The following is a 9,745-nucleotide window of genomic DNA, read 5'->3' as shown; positions in this document are numbered from 1 at the left end:
GGGGTCAGACTCACAAACTGTGAGATCATGACCTGAGCCAAAGTCGAGTCAGGCATTTAACCGACTGAGCCACCCAGGTGCCCCAGGAAACCCAGAGCAGTTTAGTTGGGTGCCTCTGGCTCAAAGATCCTTGCGAAGTAATAGTCTACTTGTTGATCAGGGCTGCAGTCATCTGAAGATTTGGCTAGGGCACGAGGATCTACTTCCAAGATCAGTCATGTGGCTGTCACAGGCTTCGGCTCCTCACGGGCTTTGGACTGCAGGTCCTCATTCCTTGTCATAGCCTGTGGACCTCTTCATAAGGTGGCTCACAATATGGCAGCTGGCTTCCCCAAGAGTGGGTGACCTAAGAGAGAGCGAGAGAGGAAACGTAAGAGAGAATGTTCAAGATGGAAGCCATAATCTTGTTGTATTCTAATCTCAAAAGTGACACCCTGTTACTTCTGTCATATTCTATTCATTATAAGTGAGTCAGTGAGTGCGGCCTGTACTCAAGGGAAATATAGAGGGGCAGGAACACCAGAAGGTGAGAATCAGTGGGGGCCATCTTAGAGTTGGCCTATTATATCCCCAATAGTCTACTCTCCACCCAGTAACCAGAGATATAATTTTTAAAAACTTTTTATTTTGAGATAGAGATTCCAAAGATGTGAGTTTAACATATATATCAAATCATGTCACCTGCTCAAAACCTTTCAATGGCTTCCCCATGTCCAAAGTCCTTATCATGACCTACAGTCTCCTTCAGGAATCTTAGCTATTTTTCTGACCCCTTTTCTTCCCTTCCACTCTTCCTTTGCCTCCTTCATCCTTCCTATGTAGACCTCCACTATTTCTGCCAAACCCACTCCTGTCTTGGGACCTTGAACTTGCTGTTCCCTCCGCATTGGACTCTCTTCTCAGGATAGCTACAGGCTTCATTCAGGTGTCTTTGGAAGTGGCCCCTCCTCAGAGACACCTCCCGTGGCCCCCCTAACCAGAATGTATCCCTCGTTAGCTTCTACTCCCTTATTTGGTTTAATTTTTGTCTGTGTCACGTATCACTTACCTGAAAAATTATTTGTAATTACTTGTATATTTCTGTATCATCCAGTAGAATATTAAACTCCTTGGAGGCGGGGACTTGGTTTTGTGTTTGCCTGTATCCTTGAGGGCTAAGATGATGCCTTGCTGTAAATAGGTGATTTATACCATGTCTCATTGGATTGAATCACGTGGAAACAATAAACCAAACCCAAAGGGAAAATAAAATGTTTTCTGTGACGTCCCTATCCTGTGCTCCACACCCCACCTCCTGCCCTCAGAGTGGCACCAATAGCAGCTAGGAGTTTTTATCCTCAAGAAGTTTGAATTCGAACGCAATCCTCATAGCACACTGGAAACCCACCGAGAGCCCTAATGGCAACTTGATGGGACGTCTCTTTGCAGTCTCCTTTGCCTTTGAATGTGAACACAGCAGCCCTTCTCCTGGGAGCCTGTAGTGAGGTGTGATGCAATTCATGGCTAAGAGTGAGGAGGCTGGAGAGCGTAGGCTGACTGAGGTAGCAGCCAGGGCAACAGGGAATTGGAGAACCAATTTGTAAGCGCTTCTCGCCAACGTGGTAACTTCAGTTCAAGCCTCCTCTGCAGTGACGGGGGACAAGCCCAAGGCTGAATGATTGATTCTGTTGTCTTTACTTCAATAACAAACTATCAAGGATATTGTGGTGGAAAGTTTCTGAAGTACCTTTTAACATGTCAGACTTTTATCCTGAACTCCACAACTTGCGAGGAGATGCTCGAGGCTAGTGTGAGGGATGGGGAAGGGGATATGTGGGGAGATTTTTATCATCGTGTGGTGAGAGCAGAATCTGGTGCTTTTTGTGTTAAAAGAGGAGCTCTTGCTTTTTGTGTTAAAAGAGTACACGGCAGCTGGGGAATCACCGGGACTGTGAACAGAGTTTCTGGCTGCTGGAGTTTTATGGGATTTTTCCTGCTTTAAAACATTAGAATCTCTTGTATAATCCACAGACTATTTTTACTGAGTAGCACTTGAATGTGAGAAGAGTCCTTTCGAATAATTTCTGGGCAACAAATTCGGTGGCATAATCTTTATTTCTGTGTGGCATGGTGGATCCTAAAAGGCCTTTCAAAGAAAATTCTTTTGCCTCTCAAAGTCATACGTATTGGGAAACAGTTGCTTCATACTATCTAGAAATCAATTAAAAGAGACAGTGCTCATTTATCCAAGTCTGTATTTTCTCCCCTCTAAAATGGTGCTGGGGTGCTTGATTTCGGCTCGGGTCATCATCCCAGGGTTGTGGCATAGAGCCTGCTTAAGATTCTCTCTGTTTCTGGGGCACCTGGGTGGCTCAGTCCATTAAGTGTCTGACTTCAGCTCAGGTCACCATCTTGTACCATCTTGTTTCTGAGTTCAAATCCCACAATGGGCTCTGTGTTATCAGTGCAGAGCCCTCTTCCGATCCTTTGTCTCTCTCTCTGCCCCTCCCCTGCTTGCAGTCTCTGTCTCTCTCAAAATAAATAAATAAACTTAAAAAAATTAATCTTTCAGAATCTCTCTCTCCCTCCCTCTCTCCCAGACCCTTCCCTACTGGTGTGTACACACACATGCTCTCTCTCTCTCTCTCTCTCTCTCTCTCAAAAACAAAAATTAAAAAAGAAAATGGGGCTGATAGTCCTGCCGTATAGGGTTATCAGGAAGATTAAATGAAACGATAAAACCACAGCTCTCAACTCTGAGTTTTACAGAGAGCAGCCCTTCCATAAATTGTTATCATCCTTGTTATAACATTATTATTTCAAGAAAGAAAGAAAGTAAAGCATCCAACTCATAGCCTTAACAGCAGTTTAAGGAAGTAGTCCCCAAGACGTGACCAGCCAGAGAGAAAGCTCAATGCTGGTGACTTTATATCAACTTGCACAACTTTCAGGTTTAAACTGGTTTAGCACCAGTGCCTTGCTTCTATCATTCAGAGTTAAACATGGTGTTCTTGATGACAACTAATTTGTATCCTTTTTAATTTGTAATTTTTACTTTAAAAAATAGGTTACACACTTGTTTCAAAATTCGAACGGCACAAATCTGCCATTCTTCCCTGCCATCAGCTCCTTCTTGGAGGCATCCATGGCTAATAATGTCTTAATAGTCTAGTTAAATACAAAGACTTGCATATATTTCCCCCTTCACACAAATGGAAGCACGTGGTACTTGTTCTGCACCTTCCTTTTCACTTAGTAACTTACATCAACAAGAATCCTCACTTTTTTAATGGTTGTATAGAATTCTTTGTGTGAATGACCGTAATTTATAAGTCTCCTATTAGTGAAAATCAGGCTGTTTCAGTCCTTTGCTATTCCAGTTGCAGTGAATAATCTTGTGCATACGTTATTTTTCACAAATGCAAGTATACCTGAAGGGTAAAATGGAAGAAGAGTCGGTTGGTGGGAATTGCCAAGGGGCCCTTGGAACGGTGCCCATCATCTGCACTGTCACCCATAGTGCATGAGCAAGCCTGTTTCCCCACAGCTCACCGCCACAGGGTGACGTCGAATATTTTGCAGCTCTGATACGTTGATAAGTGAAGTTTTAATTTGCATTTCTCTTGTGAGTATAAATGAACACCTAGAAAAATACGCTTAAGAGCCTTTTCTGCAAACTGGTGGTTCTTTGCACATTCCTCTCTTGGGCTGTTGGTAAATTGGGATGTTAAAGATTGGAGTCTATTGGATGGTTGAAAGAAACAGGTCTTAACATTGATAGATCAGTTCATGTTCTGGTTCAGTCTTTTATTCGTTATGCAAATACATTTGTGCTTCAGTGTCGTCATCTTTAAAACAATAATAACAGTGCTTACTTCACAGGGCTCCAGGGAGTATAGTTGGGGAGTGAGGGTATAAGAGCGCCTGGCTTTGGGGGTCCCAAACAGACCAGGTTCAGCCGCTCGCTGCTGACCAATCCAAAGGCAGTGAAATGAGTGGAGGTGAAACAAGAAAGGAATTTAGTTCAGTGAGGCCCACACCAGGAAGATAGCTGACTAGTGTCTCAAAGACTGTCTCCAAAGTGCCAAAAATTCTGCAGGGTTTATGTTAGGGAAAAAGTGGGGCAAAGTTTGGCGGGTATGCATAGGTGGGCAGTGAGGGTCAAGTCAATCACTTTCTTGCAGTCAATCACGGGTAGGGGCTTGCTGACTCAGGGCTGTCCTTATTGTTTGAGGGGTAGTTTCCTTTCCTATCAGGGGATGCTTTGCCTGAAGGGTCTTTTGCCTGAGTTCAGAGATAAGCTGGAAAGGAGATCTTAATCAATTAGAAAGTTTGAAGTCTATATGGAGGTCGTTGAAAGTCCTCTTTCAGGAGGATTAAAAGAGATAACTTATGTAACAGTATAATATCTAGCCCTTTGTAGGGAGGGGCTCAATAAGTTAAAAAGTGGTTTTTTTTTCCTCCTCCGTGATTTTCTAAAGATCGCAACAAAACTTTTCCATATTCCTAAGGAGCCACATATAATTTATAGGAAAAAGAAAAAAAAAAAAAAGAATGAAAGAAAAAAGGTCCTGGAGAGGAAGAAATAGAGGGTGGGACAGAGAAGCCTTGTTGGCTTAGGTATCTTGACTCCTTTTTTATCTTGCTGCCCAGCATGCTTCTAAAGCCCCTTCTTCCTCTGAAGGTGGTCAGGGAATACAGGCTAATTTTAATATTAGCATAAGCGAAACATAATTAGGGAAGTCAATCTGCTGCGTCTGGATGCACATTATGAATTACAAAGTCAATAATGTAATATGGCTTTAAAAAGCCCTTTGCTGCTCAGCATTATTGGGGGGTTATCAGGGCTTTGCCCAAGACCTTAACATGAGCTCTCCAGAATGTTTACTGAACTGACTTGGTGCAATTTTTCTTTCTGCTAGCAAAATAGCAAAAATGTCATCTTCCAGTCCTTTCTCTGGGCAGATGTGTGTTATTACTCTCTGTATCACTGGTGCCTAGCCCAGTGCCAAGCACATAGAAGAGGCTGAATCTAACTGAATCGTGGTCTGAGACATGAGCTTTTGAAATTCAACATGAATCACTGTTAAAACCCCAAAGAATGAAAACATCTCTGACTTTCAAAAAGGACATTGATGCGTTTTTCTGCTCTACATCCGTTTAATAAGCCAGAGTTATCTACAGAGCCATGCTTTTCAACCTTTTTTTTTTTTTAGTTCACAAGATCCTATTTTTATTTTATGTCAAATTTCCTCTCTGACTCACCAAATGTGATATGCTATATATTCATAAGAAATAAAAATAATTGTAAATCTGTTTTGTGAATTACTTAATATCTCGTGGGAGAGATGGAAAGATGGTAAAGTGCTGTAAAGCCATGATGGAAAATTCATGCTCTGGAGATTCCAGGATGTGATATTTTAATAGCCTCTTAGAAGGGTGAATGCTGGGGATGACTTTCTCATATTTTTTCTCTTTCTAACTATTTAAAACTCTGCTCTCTATAGGCCCAGGTTGCAATTTATTATGCATAAACGTGGCTCTTGCTTTAGCGTGGATTTCACCGAGCTAAGAATGAGAGTTTCTCACAAGCCCCACCTTTATCTGCTGATATTGGAGGGTCTGGTCTCTGTAGTTCCCTTCAGAGAAGGTGTGCAGATTACTGCAACCATCTGCATGTTTCCTTCTGGCAACTTGTGGCCTTTACCTAGATTAATAAATTCTTCTCTGCATGTGCTTGAAAAGCCATTTAAACACTCCTCCTCCTTCACAGTGTCTGCACCCATACCCTGGGGTGGGGACCCGGAGGCTCTTTTAGTGGCCAGTGCACTCAGCAATCTGACATCTAGGAAGACTGCAGGAATGAACACCCCAATACCTTTCTACGTTTTAACACACTTTAGCCTTAGGATTATTTTTTGGACGTGGCACGAAGGTCAAGTGTTTCTAAAACATTTCTGCAAGGGCTTGGAGTCTGGAGGTGGACCCTAAAGTGCCAGGTGAGATCATAGACAGTTCAAGCTGCTCTGGAGATTTGTGTTTCACTTGTTGGACACTTTCCCTCTCTCTATTCCCTTCACCATGTGTATCCGTCTTCCTTATCACTGACGTCTTCTTCAGAGAATGTGCACAGAATGAGCAAATGCAGCACATCTTGATTAAGTCTATCAGTTGATCTGGTAAGGGAGGGTCAGTCTCATAGGCAGACTCTCGTTTGTGGTTCAGCATCAAGATCCCCCTGTTCCTGAGACCTGTGACCACGGATAGTTGAAAGTTGCCAACATGCAATCTTGTAAGTGAAGGCTTCAGGAAGAGACCCAGTTAGGCTTCTAGGTTTGAACATACACTCCGGGGTAGGAACCCGATAACTTAGCAGGAACTCTCACAAGTAAGGGCTTGCCAAGAATGGAAGAGTGACTCAGCAGGGACTCAGGGGGCAAGATAGGAACAGTGAAGACCTGCCTGGTTAGTCTCAGAGAAGATCATCTGAAGGGTATGAGGAGCTACAGGAATTGAGGTAAAGAATGAGGAAGTTCAGGCTGACAAACTGCTTCAATCACCACGTGCTCCCTTATTTCCCTCCTGCTAATTGTAGTTTGAAAATCAGCAACAACTATCCCTCACAGTAATCAGCGTTTATAAGTGCATGGGCACACATTTGAGAGTTATACATGTAATACTTAGGCGCTCTACAGCTAAAATTATTGTATGTGTCCGTGTAATTTGTTTCTTGAAAGATGACCTCAGTAGGATATAATTGAGAAGCAGCTCTATTTTTCTCCTGCCACTGCCTATAAACACACTGGGTCAGACCTCTGTTCAAAGCTTCTTGAACGCAACCGGGGGTACAGACAGTTCTTTGGACTCTTGTCACCTTACTGAATTCTCTTATCATTCACAATGGTTTTCAATAGTTTCTCTTGTGTTTTTCGAAATATTCATTATATCAAATGAACATAGTGGAGATTTAAATTGTTCTTCTCATTTACACCTAAAAAAATTTGTTTTAATGATTATTTATTTTTGAGAGTGAAAGATAGAGCATGAGCAGGAGAGGGGCAGAGAGGGGGAGAGGGAGACACAGAATCTGAAGCAGGATCCATCCAAGCTCTGAGCTGTCAGCACAGAGCCCGACGTGGGGCTCAAACTCATGGAGCATGAGATCATGACCTGAGCGGAAGTCGGATGCTCAACCAGCTGAACCACCCAGGCGCCCCATAATGTTTATTTATTCTTGAGAGAGAGACAGAGTGTGAGGAAGGGAGGGGCAGAAAGAGAGGGAGACATAGAAGCTGAAGCAGGCTCCAGGATCCAAGCTGTCAGCACAGAGCCCGACGCGGGGCTCAAACCCATGGACTGTGAGATCACGGCCTGAACCAAAGTGGGACTTTGAGCCACCCAGGTGCCCCTCATTTACACTTTTAATTTCATTTTCTTTTCTAAGTATGTTTACTCCAGTAAATAAGAATAGTGATAGTGGGTATTTCTTATCTTTTGATTCTTAAAAGCATAGCTGAGCCTACAAAAAAAATGCATACTTTTGTATAATGCAGCTGGGAACATACATGGTTCATACCTAGTGATGCCACTTCTAAGCAGTTAGAAGCATTCTAAGAGATTAATAAATAACAATGTACTATTATTTTTTATTTTTTTAATGTTTATTTATTTTTGAGAGAGAGAGACAGAGTGTGAGCAGGGGAGGGGCAGAGAGAGAAGGAGACACAGAATCCGAAGCAGGCTTCAGGCTCTGAGCTGTCAGCACAGAGCCAGACGTGGGGCTTGAACCCATGAGCTGTGAGATCATGACCTGAGCCAAAGTCAGACGCTTAATCGACTGAGTCACTCAGGCACCCCAATAACAATGTATTATTTATCAATGTTATTTCATAGTAGTATTATTTGTAATGATGAAAAATTAGAAGCAATCTAAATGTTCAACACAGAGAATGGTTAAATACATTATGTTATATCTACCCATATAAAATCAGGCTGTGTTATTTATTAATACATAACAAAGCACCCCAAAACTTAGTGGTTTAAAACAATAAACATTTATTAATTTTGAAATTTATTTTGAGAGAGAGAGAGTGAAAGAGAGAGCACACACATGAATGAGTGCCCGAGGAGAGGAGGGGCCGAAAGAGAGAGGGAGGAGAATCCCAAGCAGGCTCCTTGCTGTCAGCATGGCCCGATGCGGGGCTTGATCTCACCAACTGTAAGATCGTGACCCAAATTGAAATCAAGAGTCAGATGCTTAAACAACTGAGCCACCCAGGTGCCCCAACAATGAACATCATCTCACCCAATTTCTGTGGGAACCCAGGAGAAGCTTAACTGGATAGTCGTGCCTCAGGATATATCTTGAGGTTTCTGTGAGGAAGTCGGCCAGGGCTGTGGTCATCTGCTGCTTGATTGGGGCTGCGGGTTCTGCTTCCAAGGTAGCTCACACACATTCCAGGTAAGATAGTGCTGGTTTCTGGCAGGAGGTCTCGAGTCCTCACGACACGGACCTCCCCATAGGACTGGAGTGTCTTCTCATGACATGGTAGCCGGTTTCTCCCATAGTGAATGATCCAAGAGAAAGCAAAGTGGAAACTGCAATGTCTTCTGTGAAGTCACACTCTGTTATTTTCATAGTATCCTATGAGTCATACAGCTCAGTTGTGTTGTGGGAGGGGCCTAAATGGGGTCATGAACACCAGGAGGTAAGAACTATTGGGGGTCATCAGGGAGGCTGGTTACTGCAGTCTGTGCCTCGACCCCAGTGATTCATCTCCTTCACACATGCAAAATGCACTTAACCTTTCACAAGGCCCCCGAAGTTTTATCCTCTTACAGCATCTATTCCGAGGCCAGAATCTCACCATCTAAAATCAGGTCTAGGCGGGTGCCCGAGTGGCCTAGTTGGTTAAGCATCTGACTTGGGCTCAGGTCATGATCTTGCGGTCCGTGAGTTCAAGTCCCTTGCAGGGCTGTGTGATGAGAGCTCAGAGCCTGGAGCCTGCTTTCGATTCTGTGTCCCCCCCACTCCCTGCCCCTCCGTTGCTCATGCTCTGTCTCCCTCTGTTGCAAAAATAAATAAGTGTAAAAAAAATTTTTTTTAAATCAGGTCTAGGGGCAGATGAAAGTCTTCAGATACAGTCCCTTCGGTATAGAGTTCCAAATACAGTTCAAGTGAAGCTCCTCTTGAACTCAAGGTTATGAATTAAAGAGACAAGTTTCCTGCCCCCTCATGTATCTGGCATACTGGTGGGACAGGCACAGGATACTGCAGTAGATAATCATGTTCAAAACAAGGAGAACAGAGGCCACTGCTTCACAGCAATTCTAAGACGCTGTCAGGCAGATGTTGGACTCAGGTGGGCTCTCTCCTGGGAGTGATTCTCCATGGCTCTTGGCTCTACACTCTGATCGGTCCTTCCTGTTCCATTGAAGGTAACCAATGTTTTGCAGCTGAGAGATTGTCTCAGCCGTTTTCTGTGTATCAAAGTATGGGAGTCTAAATGCCTCTTTTCATTTTGTATGTTTTCCATCCACTCAGTCCAATCTGGTAGTGTTTCTGTTGATATTAATAAAAAAAAAAAACCCAACTTTGTAGGTCACTTGCAAAAGAGTTGTAGGGGGCATTCATTCCATTAGACAAAAACTACACCATTACATCTCTTCAAGATAAGCCATTTTCTATCTTGGGCTTTTGTTGAAGTTGCTGAGGGCCAATACCCTTAAGTTTCTTAGAGGTCATGAAGTTCTCTGAATGTTCCCT

This window comes from Panthera uncia, chromosome B1 (genome assembly GCF_023721935.1).
Source record: "Panthera uncia isolate 11264 chromosome B1, Puncia_PCG_1.0, whole genome shotgun sequence".
Classification (NCBI taxonomy): domain Eukaryota; kingdom Metazoa; phylum Chordata; class Mammalia; order Carnivora; family Felidae; genus Panthera; species Panthera uncia.
Note: the sequence above shows the minus strand (reverse complement) of the source record.